Genomic DNA, 18,414 nt, shown 5'->3' with positions numbered 1-18,414 from the left:
AAATCTTTGCTCTCCCTGGTGTAGAAAGTTTGTTCTGTGTGAAGCTTCTATGAGAGATCTGATGCAGACACGTGTTGAAATTTTGTCTGTATTCAGGGTCTGGGTTATCCATTCGTGTTTGCATCCATGTTATTCCTTTCTCCTTTTATCGTCAGTCACTGAGAATACTTTAGCATCAAAGCCATGGAAACACTATCTTTCTCTTAGATCTCGATGTACTTGATTCTGATTTTTTACATAAGCTTGAATTATTTTTTTTCTTATTACAAATCTAATCTGCATTCATTTGTGGAAAAGTTTGCAGCCCTCGTATCAGTTTATGGGATTCACTGACACGGGTGGCCCTGGAGAGTGGGGGCGTCCCGCTGCTCGTTTGCACACCTTGGCTCAGGTCTCCGTAAGCAGTGATGAGGTCAGGGCGGTGAACCCTGGGGCAGGCCTGCAGTCCAGAGCATGGGGGGTTTGGAATGGGGGTGCTCAAGCTAGTAGCTGCCTCCTCGCACTCTACCACTTGCTTTATTTTCTCTGTGGCATTTACTACTACCAGTGATTATGTCTTCATGTTTATGTGTTTATGCTCTGTCCCTCTCCTTGTCTCTAGGAAGCAGGAGCCCAGGGCTACTCAGTACCAAATCCTCAGTACTTAGAAGAGTACCCGGAATACAGTAGACACTTAGCACTTGCTAATGAATGAATAAATACATAAAAGAACCAGGTCGTATTAGCTGGAAGACACAGAGAGGAGATAAGAAGGTTGTAGGGGCAAAAAAACTAAGTAGGGAGGTTGTGGGGATTGGGTTAAAAAAGTTTTCCCCAGGGGCGCCTGGGTGGCTCAATTGCTTAAGTGTCCAACTTCTGGCTCAGGTCATGACCTCACAGGTCGGGCTCTGTGCTGACAGCTCAGAGCCTGGAGCCTGCTTCAGATTCTGTGTCTCCCTCCCTCTCTGCCCCTCCCCTGCTTGCACTCTGTCTCTGTCTCTGTCTCTGTCTCTCTCTCTCTCTCAAAAATAAACATTAAGTTAAAAAAAAAAAAAGTTTTCCCCCAAATGACCGCTCTGCCACAAACGAGATTCCTACAGCGTTTTCCATATTTAAATGTAGCGAAGGCCCCATTAGCAAAAATGCAGTTGTGGAGGTTAAAACGTACACAGCATTGATTTCACATAATTATTGTATTCTCAAAATTGGGGGGGGGATGTCAAAGTCCTTAGGTGACCTCAGCAATCGTGTCATCGGATTCCAGTTAAGACGAAGCAGTTCAGCGGCCTGCTGGTGCCTGTTGGCCAGGCTTCCCTTCTTCCTGCTCTCTTTGCGAAGGTCTACAAAGTGTGATTAGTAATCAGAATCCAGGGGGAGAGCCAGAGAAGGAGGGCATGTGACGAGCAACTTGAAAGATTCGGGAAATCTGTGTGCCTGTCCCCTGCCAGGGTCTCGCGTGGTGGATCCATGCCCGAGTCCCTTTTATTTCCGGGTAGTCCGCACCTCCCCGCAGATTGCAAGCCGACGGTTGGTGTCCTTCCATCTGCAGACATGACCCAGCCTCGCGCAGGTCTGTGCACGGTGGGGAAAGGTGAACTGACGTCTCGGAGCTCCTGTTTATGACACACGTTGCACCGAGATCTCACGCGGGTCCTCCCCTTAATCCTCACGATAACTCTGGAAGGGAGGTATCGTTAAACCCGTGGAAGGGCTGAGAAAACTGAGGCTCAGAAAAGTCAACTAAATTGCCTACAGTTTACACGGATAACACGTGACAGGTGCTGGAGTCACACCCGGTGTGCCGACACAACAGCCCAACTCTGTTGGTTTGGGGCTGCCTGTGGACTCGACGTTCTCACATGAGCCTTCCTGTGTGAAATGTGTTCTCGCCTAAACAGTTGTGTTTAACAGAGCATTACTGAAGCTGTACATTTTCCACCATTTTTGCTAATAGTTTTTCCCTTCAGTGAAGCCCCCTCCCCTTTTTATCCATGTGCATAGGAACTGGGTCCTTTTCCTTCAAAGAGTGAGTGATCTATGCAGACTTTTGAAATGCCAGAGGAATCTAGACAGAATTCAAAAAGGTTTATGAGAAGTTGTTAATCTCAAAATGACATTTCTGGCCCTTTTCCTTCTTTCCCCAAGTGTGTGGGCCTGTGGGGTAGCAGTAAACATTGGCCGGCAAGGAGGTGAGTAGGTAGGGGTGGGTATCCCAGGCAAGGCTGGAGACAGGAGAAGAGGAGGCTTTGAGGGGAATTCACACCCTCACTCTATGCCCAAGGGTATTGTGTTCATCTCACCCCTGAGCAAACCCTGGAAGAAGCTTGCCCAGGCCCAGGACAGTGATGAGTGTCCTCGTATCCCACCCATAGCCATGGGGTCTTTCCAATTGTGCAAACAGCACTTTGATGCCTTCCTGTTTCTTCTGTGCCATGTGGTTCCCTCTCCCCCCGCACCCCCTGGCCATTCCACATTTTCAGGTGAAAGATGCAGTCTTATTAAAATATTCCTCACCTCCTCAAAGCAGCTCATCTGTTTGTACTCCCATAATCTGTACTAGGAACCTTCAAACCATCTTTGACTCTCTCCTGATGCTCATATATCCAATTAATCATTAAGTTTTGTCATTTCTACTTCTCAGGCTGGTACTGAATCTGCCCCATCCGTGTATGCATACATCCACTCACCCACCCGTCCATCCATCTATCCATTCATCCATCCACCCATCCACCCATCCATCCACCCACCCATCCACCCGTCCGTCCATCCATCCATCCATCCATCCATCCATCCATCCATCCATCCATCTATCCACCTACCCGTGCACCCATCTATCCATCCATCCATCCATCCATCCATCCATCCATCCATCCACCCACCCATCCACCCATACACCCGTCCATCCATCTATCCATCCACCCACCTACCCATCTGTCCATCTATCCATCCATCCATCCATCCATCCATCCATCCATCCATCCATCCACCCACCCACCCATCCGTCCATCTATCTATCCATCCATCCATCCATCCATCCATCCACCCACCCACCCATCCGTCCATCTATCTATCCATCCATCCACCCACCCACCCATCCGTCCATCTATCTATCCATCCATCCATCCACCCACCCACCCACCTGTCCATCTATCTATCCATCCATCCATCCATCCACCCACCCACCCACCTGTCCATCTATATATCCATCCATCCACCCACCCACCCTTCCGTCTATCTATCTACCTATCTATCTATCTATCTATCTATCTATCTATCTACCCATCCATCCATCCATCCATCCATCCATCCATCCATCCATCCATCCTCCCACCCACCCACCCACCCATCCATCTATCCATCCATCCATCCATCCATCCATCCATCCATCCGTGTCTGTGAATTGTGTTTTAGATGTTGTATGAGGTACTGAGAATTCAGAGATTATTGAAACATGAACCTTGTGTTTGCTTTCAGAGAGCTTACGTTATAGCTCGAAACACAAGTCAAACCTCATGGCCTGAAAGATTAAGTCCCTATGTTTCAGTGTGATGGTATTCAGGGCCCTCCAGCCCCAGGACTGCTGGGCCTCTCCAGACTCCTGTTGTGCACCTTCCTCCCCCCGTGCAGCGTTCGCATCTGACTGTTTGTGACCTTCCCCATCTCCACCCTTGGTTCATGCCCAGACTGTGTTCCCTGCTGCTTTTCCTCATGAACATCCTGCTCGTCCTCCCAGCCTCCGCTCAAAGGCCGACTCCACTTTGATGTTCTCTCCACCACCCACTCGGAATTAATCATATTTCTCCCTGTGAGCTCACAGTACTTATGCCTCAAGAACAGGATTTATTTCATTCGCGTGGGATAAATGTTAATTAGCTTGTTGCTCTCCCATCAGATTATAGATACCTCTGGGGCAATAACTGATTCATGTGTCTTTTTATTCCCTCTACTGCTTTACATGGGAAGAGCTCAGCACATCTGTTGGCTTCGACTGTAAATATATATATACACATATATATACACATATATATACACATATATACACATATATATATACATATATATATGTATATATATATGTGTATATATGTGTATATATATGTGTATATATATGTATATATACGTATATATATACATATATATATATCTTCATATATTCATATTGAATTATCTGGTATCATCACACACAGTGTCCTTTTATTTAATAATACAGTACTTTCACAATAATTCTATGCCTTAGAATTATACACTACTTCTCCCAACTCATTCTTCTCCTACCTCCTGCCTTTTTTGGTGTATAAATCTGTCCTCATCAAACGAATCTGTTAAGAGGGAAAACTTGCCTAACTGTCATCGTTGCCTTGAGGGAGAGCTGTCACATAGCCTGTCAGCCTGGCTTCAAATCCTGACCCATCATGTGACCTTGAGAGCTAAATTTCCCCTCTGGGCCTCATCTCCTCCATTGTAAAAGGGTGGTCAGTAAGGCTTACTCTGTGGGAGGGTTGCAGGAATTAACAACACGTGGACCACATCAAACAGAGTGTGGAATATAGTCAGCACCCAATGACATTAGCTCTACTCTGATTTCCAAAACAGTGCTGTGATGGCATTTAGATTTTATAAGAACACAAGTCACAGTAATAATGACCTGATGGGGCCCTTCGTGTGTATCAAAACATCTCCTGGGTTGCATCGTTCAGTTAGTGAGTAATTTTTGGATTCGTTTTCTCAATATTTTACACTTTAAATGAAATGTTGTCCAAGAATTAAGACTTAAAGATTGAAATGTTAAGCCATTAACTTTCAGCTTTATTGCAACAAAACTTATGCCTACTTCTCCCTCTCTAGCCCCTCTCCCTTACTTGGCTTTCTTGTTACATCTGCTCGCTTTAGCCGTGTTTACCCTGGTGAGAAGATCTTTATTCCTTTCGCTTAAATCTGTTTATCACCTTTTCAACAACCGGTTCCAAACCCTGCTGCTCCAAGTCTTCTCTGACTGATTCCAACTGACTGAGAAAACCTAGGGGTAGAGGCCGTTTGCAGCTTGTACCAGCTGCCAACACTATTTAGAATCTGTTCACGGTAATATTCATAAAGATTTTAATTCTAGCTCATACACCCTCTCTCTGCAACGAGGCAACTGGTTCTCCAAGCACTAGGTCACTTTTCCCTGGGACTTTTCACACCGCTCTTTGCAATGAGCAACACTTGAGGCGATTCCACTTAAGAATAAAAGATCCTGCAAAAAAACAAACAGACACACGAATGGTGACAAGAATGGGAGAAGGGTATCACATGAGTACAGTTGGATGGATGCTACAGACATTTCTCACCAAACCCTTTTGACTTACGGCACAGACGCAGAGAATGTGGACTCATGAATTGAACGTGGGGAGTGAAAATCAGCTGAGCTCTTCGAAGCCAATGGTCTGTCGTATCCCTCACATACCCGCTTGTTCAGAAGGCTTTCACAGCACGTCATCCCAGGCTCTATGGAAATTCAAAGCGAATACGGCATCGTGTTCGCCTGTAAGAAACGTGCAGTTGAGTGATGGTGGGAGAGGGGAAGAATGACTCAGGGGTCACTTGGCAGAAAGAAATAAGCACAGTAAGAAAGGCAGCTTGACAGCATTTTTAAGGCAGCTGCGACTGATCATCTGCTCGCACCCCCAAACCTACTGCCTGCGTTGGTGTCCATATTCTTTGACTTCTGTCCTTGTCACTCTGGAGGAACTATCCATGTTCCTAGCAGAGCCTGGCCCCTGCGGGAACATGGTGGGTATCATCTTTTCCTGCCTACTCAAGGGCAGGACTCCAGTGGTTTTTACCCTCTACCTTCTGCATCATTAATTTTTTACACAGCTTTTTGGAAATATAATCCACAGTGGAGATGTAATACAGTGGACCCGTTTAAAGTTCACGAGTCCATTGTTTTTGATGTATTATGTCATTAGTATTTAAAATTGTGTTGACTTCTCTAAAGAAGACATCCAGATAGCCAACAGGCACATGAAAAGATGCTCAACGTCGCTCCTCATCAGGGAAATACAAATCAAAACCACACTCAGATACCACCTCACGCCAGTCAGAGTGGCCAAAATGAACAAATCAGGAGACTATAGATGCTGGCGAGGATGTGGAGACACGGGAACCCTCTTGCACTGTTGGTGGGAATGCAAACTGGTGCGGCCACTCTGGAAAACAGTGTGGAGGTGCCTCAAAAAATTAAAAATCGATCTACTCTATGACCCAGCAATAGCACTGCTAGGAATTTACCCAAGGGATACAGGAGTGCCAATGCATAGGGGCACTTATATCCCAATGTTTATAGCAGCAGTTTCAACAATAGCCAAGTTATGGGAAGAGCCTAAATGTCCATCAACTGATGAATGGATAAAGAAGTTGTGGTTTATATATACAATGGAATACTATTTGGCAACGATAAAGAATGAAATATGGCCTTTTGTAGCAACGTGGATGGAACTGGAAAGTGTTATGCTAAGTGAGATAAGTCATACAGAGAAACACAGATACCATATGTTTTCACTCTTATGTGGATCCTGAGAAACTTAACAGAAGGCCATGGGGGAGGGGGAGGGGGAAAAAAGTTACAGAGAGGGAAGGAGGCAAACCGTAAGAGACTCTTAAAAACTGAGAATAAACCGAGGGTTGATGGGGGTGGGGAAGAGGGGAAAGTGGGTGATGGACACTGAGGAGGGCACCTGTTGGGATGAGCATTGGGTGTTGTATGAAAACCAATGTGACAATAAATTTCATATTTAAAAAATTCAATGTATGAAACAAAATTAGCCATTTGAGTAAACCATTCATTTCAGTGGCATTAATATCCACAAGGTTGTGCAAGCATCACCATTATCTCTTTCCATGGTTTTTTTTTATCATCCCAAACAGACTCTATCACCATGAAGCAATAGCTCTTCATTCTCCTCAGCCCTCAGCCCCTGGTAACCTCTAATCTATTTTCTGTCTCTGTGAACTTGACATCTGTTCTAGATGATTCTTATAAAAGGAATCATACAGTATCTGGTCTTTTGTGTCTTGCTTATTTCACTTCGCATGTCTTCAGTGTTCATTCATGTTATAGCATTTATCAGAACTTCATTCCTTTTTATGGCTGAATAATATTCCATTGGATGTATATGCCACACTTTGTTTATTCATTCATTTGTTGGTGGACATTGTGGTGGTTTCAACCTTTTGTCTATCGTGAACAATGCTTCAATGACCATTGGTGTACAAGCATCTGTTTGAGTCCCTGTTTTCAATGCTACTTGGTAGATACCCAAGGGTGGCATGGTTGGGTCTAATGGTAATTCTATGTTTTGCTTTTTGAGACACCACCAAACTGTTTTCCACAGTGGCTGCACCATTTTGCATTCCCACCAGCAGTGCATGAGGATTCCAATTTCTCCATATTCTAACAAACACTCATTGCTTTATTGATTACAGCCATTTTCATAGGTATGAAGTGGTATCTCATTGTGGTTTTGATTGCATTTCCCTAATGACTAATGATGTTGAACATCTTTTCATGTTCTTATGTCCCATTTGTCTATCTTCCTTAGAGAAATGTCTATTTGGACTTGATTCCCATTTTTGAGCTGAATTGTCTTTGTTGTTGAGTCATGTAGCTATTTATATATTTGCGACATGAAACCCTTAGCATATATGTGATTTGTAAATATTTTCTCCCGTTCTGGAGGTTGTCTTTTCACCTTCTTGATAATGCCCCGGGTGCACAAAGTTTTTAATTTTGATGAAGTTCAATTTTTTTCTTTTGTTGCTGCTGCCTCTCGTGTCATATCTAGGAATCCATTGCTGAATTCTAGGTCTTGAAGATTTACCCTTTTGTTTATTTCTAAGAGTTTTAGGAATTTTTAGGTCATTGATCTGTTTCAAGTTAATTTTTGTATATGATGTAAGTTATGGGTCCAACTTTCTTTCTTTCATTCTTATCTAATTTTCTTTTCTTTCCTTTCTTTTCTTTTCTTTTCTTTTCTTTTCTTTTCTTTTCTTTTCTTTTCTTTTCTTTTCTTTCTTTATTGCACATGGACTTCTAGTTGTCCTAGGGCTGTCTGTTAAGGAGAGTGTTCTTGCCCCAATGAAGAGATTTGGCAGTCTCACCAAAAATCAGTTGATCATAGATGTATAGGTTTAATTCTGGACTTTCAAGTCTATTTCATTGATGTACATATCTGTCCCTATGCCAGGATCACACTATTTTGATTCCTGTAGCTTTGTAACAAGTTTTGAGATTGGGAAGTTTGAGGACTCCAACTTTATTCTTTATCAAGATTGTTTTAGCCATTTGGAATTATTTGAAATTCCATAGGAATTTAAGGATTGACTTTTCCATTTCTGCAAAACAGGCTGTTGGAATTTTGATAAAAATTGAATTGAAATTTTTGGGTAGTACTGACATTAACTTAACAACATTAGCTTTTATATCCATGAACATAGGGTGTCTTTTCATTTATTTAGATCTTCTTTAATTTCTTTCAGTATAGTTTTCAGTGTATAACTATTTTATCTGTTGGGTTAAATTTATTCCTAGGTATTTTATTCTTTCAGATGTGATTGTAAATGGAACTGCTTTCTTAATTCTTTTGCAGATCCTTCATTAATGGCATATAGAATCACAACTGATTTTTTGTGTGTGTTGATCTTGTACCCTGAAACTCCTGATTTCATTTATTAGCTCAAGTAGTTTTCTTGTGGATTCTTTGGGATTTTTTATATAGGAGATCATTTTATCTGTAAGTAGAAATAATTTTACTTCTTCCTGACTTGCTCTGGCTCCAACTTCCAGTACAATGTTGAGTAGCAGTGGTGAAAGTGGGAATCCTTGTTTTAGAGAAGAAAAACTTTCAGTAATTCACCATTGAGTTTGATGTTAGATGTGGGCTTTTCACAAATACCCTTTATTATGTTGAAGAAGGTCTATTCTATTCCTAGTTTATTTCTGTTCTTAGTTTTCTGAGAGTTTTTAGCATAAAAGCTGTTGGATTTGGTCAAATGACATTTCTTTGTCAACCCTGATGATTATGTGGTTTTCCCCTTTTTCTATTAATAGGATATATTACATTCGTTGATTTTCTTAAATTGAATCACTTTGCGTTCCTGGGATAAATTACACTTGCCCATGGTGCATAATCCTTTTCATATGCTGTTGGGTTCACTTTCCTAATACTTTGTTGAAGATCTTGGCAACTATATTCAGAAGGTTGATCTGTAATTTTGTTTTCTTGTGATGTCTTTGTCTGGTTTTGGCACCAGGGTAATGCCAGCTTCATAGAATGAGTTTACTCTTTGGAAGAGTTTGAGACGGATTGCTGTTAACTCTCCTTTAAATGTTTGGTAGAATTCACCAGTGAAGCTGTCTGGTTTTGGACTTTTGTTTGTTGAAGCCTTTTGATTACTGATTCAGCTTCCTTACTTGTTATAGGTCTGTTGAGATTTTCTATTTCTTCTTGAATCAGTTTAGGTAATCTGTGTGTTGCTAGGGATCTACTCATCTCATCTAGGTTATCTAATGTGTTGGTTTACAGTTGTTCATAGATTCTCTTACAGTCCTTTTTATTTCTGCTGATTGGTTGTAATGTCCCCTCTTTCATTTCTGATTTTGGATATTTGCATCTTCTCTCTCTTTTTCCTTTTCAGTGAACATTAGTTTTTAGTCCTTCTCCCTCTCCCTCTGCCTCTCTCTCTTCTCCTCCCTCCTCAGTCCTTCCCCTGCCATCCCATCCTCCTTTTTCTTCCTGTGTGACTCTCCCCTTCCTTCCTCCCTCCCTCCCTCCCTCCTTCTTCCCTTCCTTCCTCCCTCCCTCCTTCATTCATTTTTTCCTTCCTTCCTTCCTTCCTTCCTTCCTTCCTTCCTTCCTTCCTTCCTTCCTTCCACCCTCCTTCCCACCCTTCCTCCCTCCCTCCTTGCTTCCCTTCTTCCCTTCCTTCCTTTCTTCCTTCCCTTCCTACCCCCTCCCTTCCTTCCTTCTTCTCTCTCTCTCCTTCTCCCTTTCCCTCTTTTCCTCTCTCTCCCTTTTTATCTTTCTTTCACCTTTCTCCTCCTCCTCCTTAAATATTCATATCAGAAGGCAAACAGGCTGTGTAGTCTCCCACCTCAAAAATACAACACTCTCTTGACCATTTCCTATGCAGCCATTTCCCAGTTCTCTTTTCTGAAAAATTCCCTGGGTGACCTATACCAGCTGTCTCAACTCCCCCCTCTTCCATCCCTCTCACAGCTGCATTAATCAGGTTTACATTGAAACTGCTTGTCTGAATTACTCATGCCCACCACATTGCCAAATCCAGTGATCACTTCTCCCTCCTCATTGTGGCTTATCAACAGCATTGGGCCAAGGTGACTACCTTGAAAGACACTTTTTTCCTTCACTGGGCTTCCCAGACATTGTGGTCTCCTGGTTTTTCCCCCACCTCATCCATCTCTCTCTCTCTTGGGCTCCCCTGCAGGCCCTTCCTTATCTTGCTGGCCACCAAATATCTGAATGCCCCATATTCCCTTGCTCAGACCTCCACTCCTCTCCCTCCCTTCATCGCCCCTCCAGCCACATCGCACTGTACTCCATCTGCACACAAACTAGAAACAGACATTTCTAGTTCTGACATCCTTGTTTCTAAACTCCAGGAGTGTATATCTGGCTGCCTTTTCAGCTCCCTATTTGTATAGCCAACATCTTAGACTCAGTCACCTCCGATCTTCCTCTTCAAACCTCCTTTCCCTGCTGGGGAAACCTCATCTTCCCCATTTGGTAAACACCAACCCCACCCTCCTATGTATCTAAGCCAGAAAACCTTCAAGTTCCTCTTGACTCATCTTTTTCTCTCAGACCCTGCATCCGATCGTTTTACGAAAGCAAATCCCTTTCGTTTTACACATAGGGAATCTGACCGCGGTCCCCCAGGGTGGTGCTGTCACCCCGACCCCAGCTGCCAGCCCCTTGCCTTACTGCAGTAGCCTCTCAACCCAGCTCTCTGCTTCAAGGTTTCCTTTCCAGTAGTTGTTCTCCACACCCACGAGAATTCCTTCCAACCCTAAGTTGGCTTAGTTATTCCTCTGCTCAGATTCCTCCAATCGCTCCTCTCCTGCCCTGAGTAAAAACCAAAGCCCTGCAGAGCCCTACACAGCCTGCCCTCTGTTGAACCTCTGGCCCCAGTTCCCACTACCCTGTGCCCAGCCCTCCAGACACCCCGATGCTCCCGAGGTGCCCCGCGGCCCGGTGCTTGCCCGTCTCTGCTGTAAGGCTCTCTCCCCACAGCCCGGCTCAGCCCTTCTCCTACAGGTACTCGACTGCAGTCCTCCCCTCCTTGGACCCTCCGTGGCCCTGCCCTGCCCTTTCATTGTGCAGTAGTCACCGCCTGTCCTGCTGTGTCCTTCCCTTATCGTGGTCTTTGTAACAGGGCCTGAAGCTCCAAGAGGGCAGGGATATCTGCCTGGTGCTTTTTCTTTTTTCTTTCTTTTTTTAAATTCCCATATCTTCGGCAACTAGAATAATGCCTGGCACAATAAATACATGTTTGTTCGATGAACGAACACAATGTCTGTTCACATCCCGATGGCACAGCTGTTCATGATCTTTGTCCCAGCTTTTCACCTCATTGGGGGACGAATGTCCCCACTGTCCCGTTCACCTGGAAAGAGAGCCCTTGAAGAGGTAAGTGACTTACCAGGGGCTCCGGCAGGATTGAGCATGTTCTATCCACCTTCCCAGTGGTCCAGGAGAGGTGGCCAGGGCATGAGGGAGTGACACATCCTTATGTAACTCTTTCTCAAACCACTTGGCTTCCAACATCAGAGAGGAAAATCGGTTTTGGGTGTGGCGATTCAGACTCGCTGCTCTGGCCCCACTTCTCACCCTCTGTCTTCTCTCTGTGTCACAAGTGATGTGCTTTCCCGGCCACGATGAACAGACCCATCTTTATATTTCTTAACTGAGCACGAAACCACTTCATGCCCTTCATGCCCTGCTGGTTCCTGGGAACATCAGGCAGTGCCGGGCAGGGCTGTGAGTCTGCGGCCACTGGGGACACACAGCTGCCACTGGAAGGGAGAGAGGGGTCACCAGGCCAGCGTCCTTTCCCCGCTGAGGACCCGGGGCCTGGATGGGGCGGGGGGCAAGGACACGCAAGCTTTCCCTGCGGGCCGTGTGGTTCCTGCCAGCGGAGCTTGGTGCTGATTCTTCTTCGGAGATCATGGCAGAATCTCTTTCCTGACTCCTCTGTCAGGATTTCATTAGTCTGGAATGAACGCTGTTACACCTTAAGGGTTCTGGGTTTCCTGTGCCCTGATCCTCAGACCCTCACGTCAAGGGGGGCCGTCCTGTCCCTGCTGCCGAGGGAGAGAGACAAGTTCCAGATGCCCCTCCCTGCGGTCACCACTGACAGGGACGCCATGTGACCGGCATGGTCATGAGTCGACCTCACATTTGGGGAGCACGTGGGGCTTCATGAAGGTGTGTTTGTGCAAGAGTCCCTGGATTCCCTTGGCACCTCCATAAAGGAGGCAGCTTGGTAACGTGATCTTAATTTTACGGAAATGCTGGGAAAACTAAGGTTTTTTTAGAGTCACTTAACCAGAGGACGGCAACACAAAGAGGTTTTCACCCGAGTTCAGTTTGTTTCCATTGCAGTAAAACCGTGGTGTTTTGGACAGAGTCCTAGCCGGTTACCACCACCGGTCAGGGAGCTTCGGTCTGCTGTGCACACTCGTTTAGACACGTCCATCGTGCACTTCCTGGGGTCCGAGCATTTTCCTAGGCGCCGGGGACATGCGATGGTCGTGATTCTTGCCTGGCTGGCATTATCAGACAAGACGGACGTGCCACCACAGGAACAGGACAGTGTGATAACTTAAGTAGTATAACAGACATTATGCGAAGGCAACATGAACATTTAGAGTGAAAACCAATGAGCAGTTTCACAAATGAGATTGGAGTAAGGGGGAAGCAGTCAGTGGGGAGGAGAGAGGACAGCCCAAACAGCGGGACGTGCCCACCCAGATAAGCAGGAGAGACCCAGCCTGGCCTTTCAGCGGAAAACAAACCAGCAGGTGGGAGGGCCACAGGGAGGGTCCGTGCTGACGCTGCAGAGCCAGCCGAAGCCAGGTGTGTGAGGACGTTGCTCGTGGGGTGTGTCAGGAAGGAATCTGATGACTCCGGCCAGGGGGAGAAGGCTGGGAAATCCCTTCAGACGGTGGCCGGGAGAAGGTTATTGCACGGCCCGCAGGATGACTCAACCTCTTGGACACCGTGGAAAATGCAGAGCATCTGCTCTGAGACCCGCGAAAAGTCCTGAGGATTGGAAAGGAAGGGATGGTCTCTGAGACATGGAAAACTGCGAAACCAGAAGTTGATCTGCGTAGTGCAAACGTTGCCCACTGTGTCCATTGGATTCATCACGGAACAAAGAGCAAGAGCACCTCACTGCTCTCCAGAGCAATTAATGGGTGGGTTTTCTCCCTGTGCAAGAGTCACACAGAGTGCAAAGTTATTCCCGAGAGCTCTTAACTGGCCCAAACGTGTTGCTCCAAGCCAAGTAATTTCACAAGAACGTTTCAAAAAACCCTTTGTACATGAAAATAAATAGTATTTTATGGAGCTGCGGGTACATTTTTATGTGTCTCCCATGATGTGGACGGGACCCTGAAAGTCTGAATGCCCAGGATTTCCAAGGTCTTGAAACAGCCCTGACCTGCGGGAGACGAGCCACAGAGTCCTGAGTTAAGGACACACGTATAGGGGAGTGACTGTAGCGGTGGGGGTCGGACAGGGTTTTTGTTGTTGCGACTGAAGAAGAAAGTTTGTTCGGGCAGAAGGAAAGACAAACCAGAAATTCATATGTGGTCTTGGTTCTCAATGGCCGGCCGGGATCTTGGGGAAACCGCTTCTCTGTGCCTCAGTTTCCTCTTGTGTCAAAGCACGGTAGGTCTAAAATCAGCGGGCATGTGGCCCACAGAAAGAATTGGCTGATATATGTCTCTTTCATTTTATTTATTTATTTTTTTAATTTATTGTTTAATATAATTTATTATCAAATTGGCTAACATATAGTGTGTCAAGGGTGCTCTTGGTTTTGGGGGTAGATTCCCGTGGTTCACCACTTACCTTCAACACCCAGTGCTCATCCCAGCAAGTGCCCTCCTCAATGCCCATCCCCCATTTTCCCCACCCCGCCCCCGCCTCCCCATCAACCCTCAGTTTGTTCTCTGTGTTTAAGAGCCTGTTACAGTCATACATACATTCAGGCTCAAAGCTCAAATGGTGCCTGAAGGCTTGTCAACACAGAAAACGTGGTCCCCAGCTGTGCTGCTCCCCACCTCTGACTCCTGCTTCCAAGAGGCAGCGGTGTTTAATGCCTCTAACAGTTTCCCCTGGTTGTCCCATCTTTTTTTTTTTTCTAAGTAGTAAATTTATTCTAGAAGCACTTAATTTTTCAACGTTATACCCTACAAGGGCCAGAATCCAGGTAGGACATGTGCAACCCTGGCTTCAGACCCAAAACTTAGTAATCAAGATAAATAATATTTTAACGAAATATTTTAAAACTTCAAGTGATGCCAAAAATCCATGATGAAAATATCACGATCGTCCACAAAGGCAGGATCCCAGGGCTGGGGTTGGGGCAAAGTGAGCGGAGCCAATCCGTACAATCGTGGGGTCAGATTCTGTCTGTACCAAGACTTGTCACGTTGGATAGTCCACCAGTTAGAATTGAGGGCCCTCGTGCCACGCTCTGTCTCCCCTTTTCCTCCCCCAACCCGGTCAACCTAATGCAGTACCTTGCAACCAGCTGAGGGCCTTTCTAGGTTGTCAAGGCCCAGACTGTATCTCTGAGCAATGAGCTCAGAGGTCTGGGGCAGAGAGTTCCCTGCATGGTTCCAACGTGCAGCTCAGGCCACCCACCCCCCGCCCCCCCGCAACACAGTGGGGTTGTCATTCTGGTGGAGTCACTGAGACGTGAGTACATTTGGACCACCCACAAATTGTGCACAGCTGAGCCCCGTAATGGACTATGATTATGATTATGTCCTGATATTGTACAAGTTTTTTATCTTTGCAGGCAAAAACAAAATTGCTTCATTTTTACATCTTCTTAACTTTTTATGTACTAACCACTAATCTATCCAGAACCATCTGGCAGAGCCCCAAAATGTTTTTAAGTCAAACACACCAGATAAGTTCTCAGGAGCATGTTTGTTCCCGGGGACACCCCCCTGGAGTCACTCCCATGGCCCACTATGGTCACGTGTGCAGTCATAATTCTGGGGGGTCCCCCCCTCCCCCCATGTTAGGGCCCCTGCTCCCAGGGTCCCATGTCATCTCTATGCTTGGTGTATTCATACCCTTCTGTTCTGGAACATTCCCCTGTATTATTTCCCTGAGGACTCTCTCCTCCGTGGTTTGATATCCCTAGAACTGCCATTAGCTGGTTGTCATCTCCTGGATGGATCTTGCGATTTTTCTTATCTTTGTGATCTTTTGCTCTTCTCTTCCCTAGGAAAAGGCGTCAAATTTCCTCTCTCAGTACGCCTATTGACGTAAATCTCAACGTTAGTATATTTTGATCTCCTCCTGGTCTTTTTTGTGAATGCTCCCTTTTTTTCCTTTGCATCCACTCCGTGTTTTCTGGACGTGAGAGTCACCAGTCCCAAATGGCAGAGCCCTTTCATGTGCTCATTATGATATTCTTTTCAAGTTTCTGTCTGCGTTGTCTGTTTCCTCACGTTGTCTCCTGATTCGTAAGTTCGTAAGTTCGTGTGCCCAGCTTCCACACTAGACCCTCCGCTTAAGTACTGGGCAGTTCTTGGCTCTGCATTTCTTCTTACCAGCGACGCCCTTAGAAGCAGAGCGGACTCCGTGTGAACAGAGTTGACTGGTGGAAGGAGGAGGCCGGCCTCCAGTTTCTCCTTCCTCTGCCTCGTCCTGCCCTCCTCCCCTTTGGATGTCACTGCCCGTAGGCCCCTCCTCTGGGAATCAGCCTGACCGACAGGTTGCCCAGGGCTGAGGGTGGCATTGAGACGTGGGTGCCCAGGGGTGGGTCTCCGTGTCTCAGTGTTCAGGATGCGGGGTTCGATGCAGTCTCTCTGTCATCAGCAAAATACCAATGACAGGGCAGGCTCTACCCCTGGAGCTTGTATTTGAGTTGTTCCAGGAGACCTTGCCTGAATAATTCTTAAAACCTCACCCGTCGAGTCTCACCCATGGCCAGAGGGAAGGGGGAGTCCACTGTGCTAACGTAGCTGCAAGAGGAGGTCATGGGGCCACGAGGGGCCGAGTCCTTCCCGTGTCCTGGGGGCCTCAGGGGAGGCTGCCAAGTAGTGATCTCCGAACCGGGCTCACTTTGGTGAACGTAGAATGTGAAAGCTTCCGGAAAAGCAGCTGGGAGTGTGGACACATCCTGTGCATGTGGGCAGGGGTGTGCATCAAGGGGGTACCCTGATTTGTTGTGCCTTTTGCTCCAGGGACTCTGTAAGTCCGGGCCAAGCTGCCAGAGAAACAGCAATCGTGTGGACAGATTCTTAACTCTTCAGCTTCCTCCTCACTCATCGGGGTGATCTGTCCTGAAAATTCCCCATTCCCTATGGTCTGTTCCCATTTTTGAATGCAGAGTCTCTTGGTTACACTTAAATCTTAATTTTACTGGCAATATACTTATCGATTGCTTTCTGGAAAGGTTTCTGCAGAAAGCAAATCCCACTAATTGCAGTTTTTGCTTTTCTCAGTTCCCAGTGGTCCTTCCTTTCTTACCCGGCTTCGAGTGCCCAGACCCTCTCCACTCACCACGCCATCAAGCATGGCCGGACCCTTACTCTCCCTCGATGTCGTCGGTGCTGGACACAGGGTCCAGCCTGCAATGAGTCTTCCCCTACACTTCTTCTGCCCTGGACAGGAGCTCCCTGTCCACAGCCCCTGTGAGGAATAAGTTCCAAATTGTGAGAAAGGGAGTTATCTTCAGGGGGGCAAGAGAGCCCTTCATGTGGAGAGCCCTTAGAAAGTGTTCTTCCCTCGGAAAGCAGTTCGTGAGTCTAAGAATGCTCAACGGCACAATGGTCAGGGGAACCCTGTAAACGGGGGTGCTGTGTCATTTGTGGGCGGAGCGGGGATCTCACCATCAGTGCCCGGGAGCTCGTTGCTTGTCCGCACTTGAAGGCGGTGACTTCATCATCGTTACCCAGACCCCGGGGTTGAGGTACCTGGAGGTGGGGGGGGGGGATGGGAGGGACGTCCCGTGGGCTTCGTAAGTGGGAAAAGTCATCACCACTTTCCCAGGAGGGGAAATCCTGCAATTCCAAGTTGTGAAAGCTTTTTCTCTCAAGCGTCGCTCTGGTTCCTCAGCTGGCTGACCGCCTCACCCCTCTGCATCTGCTTGCGCACCTGTGAACACATGCCGGAATTTGCAGATTTGTGTGAAAAAGTGTAAAATCTCTTACTCATAGTTTGTACTGAATATATGTTCAAATGACAACATTTTAGCGATATTGAATGAAATGTGTTATCAAGATTAATGTCACTCTTTTTTTCTTTTCCTTTTTCTTTATTCATTTTTATTATTTAGTTATTTAGTTATTTAGTTAGTTATTTTGATGGAGAGAGAGAGAACATGCCCAAGCAAGGAAGGGGCAGAGAGAGAGAGAGAAAGAAGGAGAGAGAGAATCCCAAGCAGGCTCCATGCTGTCATCACAGAGCCCAACACAAGGCTCGAACTCACCAACTGCGAGATCAGGACCCAAGCCTAAATCAAGAGTCGGACGCTTAACTGACTGAGCCACCCAGGTGCCCCCCACATTTTTTTTTTTGCTTTTTAAAAGTGAAAACTAGGGGCGCCTGGGGTGGCTCAGTTGGTTGAGTGGCTGACTTTGGCTCAGGTCATGATCTCGCGGTCCGTGAGTTCGAGCCCTGCGTCAGGCTCTGTGCTGACAGCTCAGAGCCTGGAGCCTGTTTCAGATTCTGTGTCTCCCTCTCTCTGACCCTCCTCTGTTCATGCTCTGTCTCTCTCTGTCTCAAAAATGAATAAAAAAAAAACGTTAATAAAAAAAAAAGTGAAAACTAGATAACTTAGAATTACACGCATGGCCCTCGTTATGGATCCCCCTGTATTTCTATTGGCCAGCGCTGCCCTACATGGTATATAACGTCCTCTTGGTTCCCCGATTCTATGACTCTAAATGTCCTGATTCCTGCTAGTTACTCAGCAGGAGGAGAGCATTTAAAAAGAATTCTTGTCCTCGAGAAGCTTATAACCTCACTGTAAAGGCTAAACTTTAAAGCTGAAACAAGTTCGTGGACTGGTTGGAATCATTAGCACCTGCTAGAAAGCCGCTCTAATAGCTGGCCCAATAAACACACATGGAGCACTTGGAGAGTAATTAGTCTGCATCTGTTTAAACTAACAGGATGTAAA

This window comes from Neofelis nebulosa, chromosome 10, assembly GCF_028018385.1.
Source record: "Neofelis nebulosa isolate mNeoNeb1 chromosome 10, mNeoNeb1.pri, whole genome shotgun sequence".
In the NCBI taxonomy this organism is placed as follows: Eukaryota; Metazoa; Chordata; class Mammalia; order Carnivora; family Felidae; genus Neofelis; species Neofelis nebulosa.
Note: the sequence above shows the minus strand (reverse complement) of the source record.